Source organism: Thunnus thynnus, chromosome 9 (genome assembly GCF_963924715.1).
Source record: "Thunnus thynnus chromosome 9, fThuThy2.1, whole genome shotgun sequence".
NCBI lineage: Eukaryota > Metazoa > Chordata > Actinopteri > Scombriformes > Scombridae > Thunnus > Thunnus thynnus.
Window position 1 is genome coordinate 1,195,081 of NC_089525.1, and position 9,955 is coordinate 1,205,035.

Here is a 9,955-nt window from a genome sequence, read left to right on the forward strand (position 1 = left end):
CAACAGTTACATATTGGGGATTCATATTGACTCAATACTGTACCTTGTTGCAGAACTCAGTGCCCTGGTCTGTTAGCAGTCTCTTAGATGCACCAAATTTGTAAAAGAAGTCAAGAATACAACTTGTCACCTCATCTGCTGTTTTGCTCTTAAGTGGGTAGGCCTCTGCCCATTTGGTGAAATAATCAACCATGACACATATGTACTGGTTGCCACCATGTGTCTGCATGAATTTACCCACCAGATCCATTCCCACAAGTTCAAGAGGCTCAGTTACCTGTGAGGAATAGAAAACAAAAAGGAAAAAAATGAGACATGAGCATTATAGTAGGCTACCACTGTATCACTGTTGATATCATTAATTCCCTTACCTGTATGGGCTCATACTCCCTCTTTTCTTTAATACTGGCTCTCTTGGCCTGGCACTGTGGACACTGAGCAATCTGAACAGACAAACATTTCAAACTTATTACAAATGTGCAAATGAAATTCCCATATAGAGAACTAGTGGTAGGCTGTTGAGCGTCCAGTATCAGCAGGTATTAACACTTTTTGGAATTATCTGTAATGTGCTCTGTACAGCCACTACATTTGTATTCCACCTCAATATTTTAAAGATACCAACTCACCCACATGCGAATGTCCTCCTCCATGCCAGGCCAATAGTACCTCTGAATGATGGCACTGTGGGTCTTCTCAACACCACAATGCCCGCCAACAGCACTGCAATCACAATCTTTGGATCCATTTTATCTTACCTAATCCTACTTCCTTTCCCTTACCTTTTCACACAAACAATTATAATTCACACAATACACAAATGAAATGACAAAAACACACAGACACAAAATAGCCTCTCACAGAAACACACCTCACTTTCACTCACAAAGACACTCAATCACGTACTGTCACTCTCTATCACTCACTATATCTCGCTAACTGAATTGAGTAGTTGTCGCCAAAGCTCTGTCAAAACGCCTAACCATCAAACCCACAAAGCTGTGGCATGTTAATCGACTTTACATAGCTTCCACTCCCCCCTCGTCATTTCATTTCCTACACCTTTGTATAATCACAAATACATATGGACGCATTACGCTTTTCCACAGCTGACTCCACTCTATGTTGGAACTGGGTGTGAACATACTCTGTATGTTACAATCTGTATGAAAGTATAAACAGTTCTCACATCGACTTGACATCAGATTAATATATACATTTGATACAAATATGACACTGACAACAAGAACATTTTGTTAATGATTTATTGATGTTTGCTGTTACTGCCTTTAATAATATTTAATATTGGCTCTGACGGACACTGAACAATCTAAACACACAAACGTCATTTCAAAATTATGAAGGACAGGTTAGTGCAAATGAATCTCTATATTGAGAACTAATAATGTTAACTAAATTTATATAGACTATTGTATCCCCGTAGTGATTTTGGTTTCTACACTTGTGGGTGAACGTTATCTAATTTCTGTCACTATTTGCTGAATGAAAGCTAAAAGTCGTGTCTAATATGGATGAATGAGCGTGATGAATTGTGTAAGTATATTGCTGTGATGAGAGAGATAAATGCCTGTAGCCTTCTATATAAAACATGATCGATGGTACATAACATTACAGATGTTGTCACAAATTAAACTGGGCGTTACGTTATCACAACTTGACACAGCTAACCCAGCTGCCAGCTAACTCCACGCTATGTACAAGTTGAACACATACATACCTCAGACTGTATGTTTCATTTACAAGCTGTATGAAAGTGGAAACAGTTCTCAAATTGACGTGACGTCAGATTCATGACAGAAAATCAGAATATCAGACTATCAGTGACAACATTTTGTGAACAACTTAATGCTACTGGTGTTTGCAGTATTTTGAACAGGCATCACCACAGCCACCAACCACCGCCTAATGCACTGGAATATCACCAATTAATTCAACCACCAGTTAAACCGACACACCGGTCATCAGCCACAGGTAGCTCAATGCCAGCCAGCCGGAGACAGGAGTTGATCTAGGACTGACGGTGCAGAAGTTCATGGATGAGCTTCTCCAGGGACAGAGGCTTGGATTTAAGGGATAGTGGACTTTCTCAGTCTGTTGGTACTGTATGTGGTCTGTGTTAGCTGAGGGGCTTGTGTCACTGCAGCCTGCTTTGTACTGTATTGTCCTCTCTAACGTCTGTGCAAGTGTGGATTGATGTGATGTTGACTCATGTAATCATTTGCTGAGGCTGCTGTGAACAGGTCACAGCAGGAGGTGCTCACAGTCACAGTGTGTATGTGAATATATGTGAATGTGTTTGCTTAATCCCCATGTAGACCAGCTGCAGTCTACAAGAGCATGGAGATTAAACTTAAAAGTCCTTGTGTGTATGCGGGTGAGTGTTATAATGAATAAACACACCGTAAAAATGTGCTCTGATTGGTATTAAATTTCTAAACATTACTGTAACTCAACACACCTAATACAGTTGAAACTGCTTATAGTGATCAAGTTATTTTTTTTCTTTTTCTTTATTTCTCATGCAGATTACCATCTAATTGATATTTGCATATTTATTACAATATAAAGTAATGAAATGGACAGCATCGCTACTGAATTTTATTGACTGTTTAAATAAAGTACACATCGCCACACTGGGCAGAAATCTGGTTTCTATATTTTAAAAGTTTCCTCACTGAATATAGGAAATGAATGCTGGTTTTTAATGACTTTTAAATCTTTTTAACTGATCTACTGTTCGGCATTACTTGCTGGGCCTAATCCCGGCAGTTTGAGCTGCTGACAGCCACCATGTGGTCGCCACAGCACAGCTGGCAGAGCTTACAGCCTGCCTCCTGTAACTGCTTGATTACAGCTGCTGGTTGTCAGAAATCCAAGGCAGTGTCTGAAATGCGGTCATGGGTTATCTACTTGAGAGACTGTGTGATCCGCGGATATGCTCATGGGCAGAGCTCTAACCATTGAGAGCTGGTTCAGCAAGCTACTTAACCGGCAAGCAAAACTGCACTCCTGCCTGGTCAAGCTGGCAACTGCTGGACCCAAAATGAACACTGTAAGCTGACTACTTGATTACTATAAGCTAATTATCTAAACAGCATTTGTACCTTGTAGCGGTTTGGATAATTTGAATTACCCTCAACCCCACAAAGGATACATGGTTAACTCATGACCCTAAAAAAAAATGCTTTCAAAAGACCTTTTGGTATTGTATAAACAAACACAAAATGAACACTTAAATAAAGTTAATAAGGCCAAACACACCACCATTTGAATTTCACAAAATTATACTGGAGCACTCACACAAAAAAACAAAACTCTTCAACAAATCAGTCCAGGTCCATAAACAAAAATAGTGCTCCGTTCCGGGTTTTTCCGGGTTTTTCCCGTTTCTCAATACAGTTCAGTTTCAAACAGTCCAGTTCTCAAACAAAATAATCTGCCTCGGGTTTTCCCGGAATTCCAAACAAAACTCAAAATAAGGAAGTCAGTTCAGCTTTTCACCGTCCTACCAACCCCAAAAGCCCAGTCAAAAAAGAAAAGAAAAGATAACGAAAAGAGCACAGTGAAGTCACCCGGCTTTAGCCGACTCACGGTTCAGGGGAAGTGTGGAAACGTGCGTTGTCCGGAGTTGTAAACACGGACGGTTCGGTGTGTTCGTGGAGATAAGAAGAGAGGCTGCAGTATCCACGGCTCGAGGGCAACCAAGGTGGATGTTAACGACGCGGACTGAAACACGCGCTGATGGCCAAGGATAGGCTTACTACGGACATGGATGACTCACGAGGGTTTCTCTCCTGCTGTTCACCTGCCGGCGACTCCCGCCATACTGAATTAAATCTCCTGGTACGAAAAACGGAAGAGGCTGGACTCCGAGGGAGTGGTGGAGCTAACTCACTGGCTGACTGGACTAGTGGGGTGTGGAAGTAAGTAAAAAAAACAACAAAAAACAAAATGGGCAATCGCATACCAAAACATAACATATATTTAAAGCATGAATGTAAGGTATTTGCTTAGTCACGAACATAGCACAGATACCAAACTGATACAAAACTTTCAAATCCTTATTATTATTTTTTTTTATTCTGTGGGAGTGATCACCACACTCTTCCCCCCTTAACAAAAAAAGAAAAAAAAAAAAAGAAAAAAAACCCAAAATAGAGCTATATCAATATCAGCCCCTTTTTTTTTTAATTTTTTTTTTTTTTTTTTTTTATTATAGGTCTATTAGATTCTTATCCTTCTCCCCTGACTCTCTCAAACTTTTGGTTTTTATTTTCATTTTCTCAGGAGGCCTGGATGTTACCATAGGAGGACTTGCTGGAAAACCAAGGAAATCCTCATCCATGGTTTCTTCTTCAAATATCTCCCTCAACTGCCTGTTTTGCTGCTCTTCCACTTGCTGAGCAGTGGGGTAACAAGGCTTGAGGTGGGAGATGTATACTATTCTCCGGTCTGTTCCACTCTCCTCCAGCACCACTTCATAGTTCAGAGGTCCCACTTGCTGAAGGACACGGTAGAGGCCCTGCCACTTGGGAGCAAGTTTCGCTGTGAAGGCTTTTTCTGCCTTGGAAAAAGGATGGGCTCGTAGCCAAACTCGTGCTTTTTCTGCCAAACACACTTCTCTGCGATGCTTATCATAATTTCTCTTCTGTCGCTTACGGGCCAGAGAGAGATTCTTTGCAACAAAAGCTTTGAGGTCATCAAGCTGTGTGATTTTTTGGTAGACAGACGAGTCGGGCAGGGCATTTCTGGGCTGCAGCAAGACATCCAGCGGTCCCCTGAGTGGTCGCTGTAGGTTGAGTTCAGCCGGTGTGACTCCTGTGGACTCCTGAACAGCAGAGTTCAAGGCAAACCTGAACTCATGAAGGTGTTTATCCCAGTTTTTGTGCCTGGAGCCCACATAGGAGGCCATCATAGTTTTTAAGGTCCGATTCACTCACTCTGTCAAATTTGTCTGTGGATGGTAAGCCGATGTGAGTTTGTGTGACACATTCCATGTTTCACAGGTAGCCTGGAAGATGGAGGAAACAAATTGAGAACCTCGGTCAGAGAGAATGTACTCAGGTATTCCCCATCTGGTGACAATCTCCTGGATGAGAATGCGTGAGATGGATTCAGCAGTGGCGTTCCTTAAAGGGAAGAGCTCCACCCATCTGGAGTAATAATCCACAAAAACCAGTAGGTAAACATTTCTGCTTGAACTCCTGGGGAACGGACCCATTAAGTCCATGCCCAACATTTCCCAGGGACGGCATACCAGTGTTTGCTGTAGTTTTCCAGCTGGTTTGCGGCTTTCAGGTTTGTATAGTTGACAGACTTGGCAATTTGTCACATGTTGTTTGACATCCCAGCTCATTTTGGGCCAGTAAACCAGATTCTGCATCCTCCTGTATGTTTTGTATCTACCCAGGTGGCCAGCAAGGGGGTCTTCATGGAATGATGTCAGAAAGTGGGAACGCAAGCTCTCAGGTATGTATATTTGGTATATGGTTTTATATTCCAGTTTCACAACCCGATAAATCAGATCCTCAAAAATGGTGTACAGAGTGTTGTTGTTTGCTTGCATTTCCCCCTTCTCTTGGATGTTTTCATAGAGCGTCTGACACTCAGGGTCTTTTTTCTGGGCATTGCACACCTCTTGGACAGTGATGGGCATATCCTCTGGAAACTCTGGTTTGGCAGACACCATTGTGGCACAGAGAGGATGGTGAGTAGGTTCAGATCCATCACATGGAGCTCTAGATAGGGCATCTGGCACAGTATTATATCTGCCTTTTCTGTACTCCACCGTGAAGGTGAACTCTTGAAGCCTGAGAGCCCACCGGATCAGACAGGTGCTGGGTTTAGTGGTCTTAAACACCCACAGGAGCGAAGAATGATCCGTAACCACTGTAAAGAGGCGTCCTTCCAGATAAACTCTCCACTTCTCCACAGCCCAAACCACAGCCAGACACTCCAGCTCTGTAGTGGAGTAGTTTTTTTCAGCTGGGTTAAGGCTGCGGCTGCCATAAGCCAGGATTTCTTCGGTCCCATTGTTAGTGCGTTGAACAATCACTGCACCCAGCCCTACCTCACTGGCATCGGTGTAAACCAGGAATGGAAGATCAAAGTTCGGATGTCCCAGGATAGGAGGATTCGTTAGGTGCTTTTTGAGAGTATCGAAGGCAGTTTGACATTCAGGGGACCAGCAGAACTTGACCCCCTTCCTTTTCAAGGCATTGAGGGGCTCTGCAATTTGTGAAAAATTTGGCACAAACCGATGGTACCATCCCGCCATTCCCACGAACCGCTCCAGAGATTTCCTGTTGGTGGGCACAGGGAAGTTCTGGACAGCCTGGGTTTTCTCTGGCTCCACCTGAACCCCCTGTGCTGACACAACGTGTCCAAGGAATGTCAGAGAGGTACGGAAGAACTTACTCTTCTTTACATTAACAGTGAGCCCTGCCTGCCTAAGCTTGTCCATGATGGTTTGGACATCCCTGAAATGTTGCTGCCAGGAGTTGGAGTAAATGATGATGTCATCCAGATACACAAAACAAGTTTCTCCCTTGAGTTCGCCCAAGACAGTGTCCATAAGCCGCTGGAAGGTGGCTGGTGCGTTTTTCAGGCCAAAGGGCATCACCTTGAACTGGAATAGGCCGTATGGACAGATGAAAGCGGTCATGGCTCGGGATTTTGGATCCATCTCCACTTGCCAGTATCCACTGTTGAGATCCAGAGCAGTGAATACAGTGGCTCCAGCAAGGGACTCAAGGATTTCCTGGATGGTAGGGAGGGGATAGGCATCAGTGAGAGTTCTGGCATTGGGTTTTCTGTAATCTACACAGAACCTAGGCTTTCCGCTTTTCCTGGGGACGATCACCACTGGAGAAGCCCATGGGGAGGATGAAGGTTCTATAACTTTACTTTCCAGCATTTCATCCAGAAGCTCCTTTAAAACCTTCTGTTTTGGTGGAGAGAGACGGTAGGGTTTCTGTTTTATTGGCATATCCTCCGTCATGAACATTTGATGCTTGAATAGTCCTGTGCGCCCGACTTTGGTAGTGCAGACATTGATGTTATAATGCAGCATCTCCAGAAGTCTCTCTCTCATTTGCTCCTCCAGGTGTGAGCCTTGAACTGCCTTCTCAAAAAGATCTGTCATGTCTGGTAATTGAGGTTGTAAAATCTCCGGAGCATTTGCCAGGAAGAGGGCAACATGGTTGCCAGCCCCCTCCCCCTCTGATGTGCCGGGGTGACACGCTTGAAAAAAGTACCTCCCCGTCTCTCCGCGGAACCAGTAAGTGCCACCTGCCACATCAATGTGCATCCCACTGAAAAACGCAAAATCCAGTCCCAGTACGACAGAGAATGCTAGTGCCTGAGGAGACAGCACAACCATGGGTATTAACCAGGTCTTCCCATGCAGGCAAGAGGATGCTCCTGTTTCCCATTTGCCAGGTACAAGGGGACACCTGACCATGGGGTAAGTCTGGATGCAGGTGGTTTAATGCTCATCCACAGGTTTTCATTTAGCAATGTGTATGATGATCCTGTGTCCAGAATGGCTGTCCCTTCCCAGGAGCCGATGGTGAGAGGCACCTTTAACTGCTGTGGTAGTGGACTGCCGAAAGTGGGAGCAGCACTGTGCCTATAGGCAGGCGTGAAGGATAGACAGGGGGAAGGTGATGGGGACTGCTCTACTGATGGACCAAGAGCACTTGCAGATGGATGAGTCATCCCTCCGGACCCTAATTGCTGATGTTGATGTTGTGCCAAGGCTGGAGGTTTGTTCCTTTTCTGATTATTGAAAGTCGGACACGCATAAGGAGGATGGCTCCCTGTACAACGCCAACAACTCACTTGAGAGGAGATGCTAGGTCGTGTAGTGGTTACAGACTGTGGTGGTGGAGAGGGTGTCTGTGTTGGTTCTCCTTTTTCCTTCAGTTTGCTCCCCTGCTTCTTCCGCAGGTCATATTGTGCCTGGCTCAGTTTGTCCTTCTCCAGCTGCTGCCCCAATCTGACCAATTCCTCCACTGTTTCCACCCTGCCTCGCAGTTGGCTGGCCATACGGGGATTGATGTTCCTGAGGATGAGTTTAATGACAGCCTCCTCTGTAATGTCAGGCCTCCAGCGACAGCATAATGAACGATACAGGTAAGCAAAGTCTCTTATGCTCTCATCCTCTCCTTGAACCTGTGTCCGCACTCTTTCTGCCAGCTCATCCTCATAGTCCTCAGACAGGAAAGCAGAAAGGAACTTGGACTGGAAGTCTTTCCATGAATGAGTAGTTGCACGAGTCACATCCCACCAATCCCTCGCAGTACCAAACAAGACATTCCTGAAAGTCACCATCAGTTCCCCATCAGTCAGCGGATTGAGAGCCAAGAAATCTTTACATCTGTTCAAGTACAACAGAGGGTCAGGGTTGTCCTCCATCCTGCCAAAGGTAGGAAACTGCAATTTAAGAGGACATTTCCCCATGAAACGGCGGCCCAAATCCCCTGAAATGGGAGAATCATCTGGTGAACACGGCGGACTCTCCAACACTCCTGCATGCATTGTCGACTGCAGCCAATGCCGCTGGGGAAGTGCCGCCTGATCACTACCAGGACTAGTTTGAACTGAGGCATCGGCTAGTGCTGACACACAGAGACTCTGTGTTCTCATGGTGGACATTTCACCCACCATCCCCTCCAAATGTTGGGAGCACTTCCGGACCTCAGACTGTAAGTGCGTGATATTCTGTAACACAGGGCTTAGGGTTTCCTTCATCGCCTTTAATAGGTCTGCATGGTGGCTTTGCAAGCGCCAGTTCAATGTAACCGAGTACTGTTCGCGTACATAATTGAACTGTTTATCCATGGCCGATCTCAACTGCCGCAGTTGCTCATCATAGTATGCAGTAAGATCTTTTGTTACAACACCTAGAGCAAGCTTGAGTTCATCCTTATGGTTGCTCTGTGCCTCTGAAAGGGACTGGAATCCTTCCTGGATGCTTATATGCAAAGATTCCTGGGCCAAGTGCTTGAGCCCTGCCCCAGTGGTGGCCTCCGATGAAGCAGCACCACCTTGCGGCAGAGCGAGCAAAGGTAGCGTCAAGTTGGAGTCCCCACACAAATCCATGTCCAATAAAGAGTGATTTGTCATAGGTGAACCAGAGATTGGTAGAGGGTCCTTTAATACTCCACCATCTAACACAGAACTTTCTGTTTGAGGTCCTGTTTTGTGAGCCTCAGAGGGGAAGTTCAAGATATCCTCCAGAGCTGAAGCCATCCTTTGTACTGAGACGCAAACACAACCCACAACCAATAATGATTGTTTGCAGTTTTTTTTTTGTTTTTTTTGTTTGTTTGTTCACATGCAATAAAACACTTTTTTCCACAACACAGTCCTGTTTTTTTTTTGTTTTTTTTTAGTATTTTAGGGTTCGTCCCACATTGGGCGCCATTTATTTATGTGGCGGTTTGGATAATTTGAATTACCCTCAACCCCACAAAGGATACATGGTTAACTCATGACCCTAAAAAAAATGCTTTCAAAAGACCTTTTGGTATTGTGTAAACAAACACAAAATGAACACTTAAATAAAGTTAATAAGGCCAAACACACCACCATTTGAATTTCACAAAATTATATTGGAGCACTCACACAAAAAAACAAAACTCTTCAACAAATCAGTCCAGGTCCATAAACAAAAATAGTGCTCCGTTCCGGGTTTTTCCGGGTTTTTCCCGTTTCTCAATACAGTTCAGTTTCAAACAGTCCAGTTCTCAAACAAAATAATCCGCCTCGGGTTTTCCCGGAATTCCAAACAAAACTCAAAATAAGGAAGTCAGTTCAGCTTTTCACCGTCCTACCAACCCCAAAAGCCCAGTCAAAAAAGAAAAGAAAAGATAACGAAAAGAGCACAGTGAAGTCACCCGGCTTTAGCCGACTCACGGTTCTGGGGAAG

At 44.5% G+C, this 9,955-nt stretch overlaps 2 long non-coding RNA genes across 4 annotated transcripts; both read left to right on the top strand.

The window, feature by feature from the left end:
• The first annotated feature begins 4,623 nt into the window (after positions 1-4,623).
• Positions 4,624-7,393, top strand: LOC137188894 (uncharacterized). Of its 3 annotated transcripts, none has more exons than XR_010929547.1 (4): positions 4,624-4,946; positions 5,028-5,490; positions 5,616-5,728; positions 7,127-7,393. It is a non-coding gene; the product is annotated as an uncharacterized lncRNA (long non-coding RNA). The 3 variants fall into 3 exon arrangements; XR_010929548.1 differs by having other exon boundaries at positions 5,028-5,319; positions 5,432-5,728; XR_010929546.1 differs by having other exon boundaries at positions 5,028-5,728.
• Positions 7,394-8,729: 1,336 nt separating this feature from the next.
• On the top strand, positions 8,730-9,711 carry LOC137188712 (uncharacterized). Its single transcript, XR_010929477.1, has 3 exons — positions 8,730-9,092; positions 9,219-9,338; positions 9,393-9,711. It is a non-coding gene; the product is annotated as an uncharacterized lncRNA (long non-coding RNA).
• Positions 9,712-9,955: the final 244 nt, after the last annotated feature.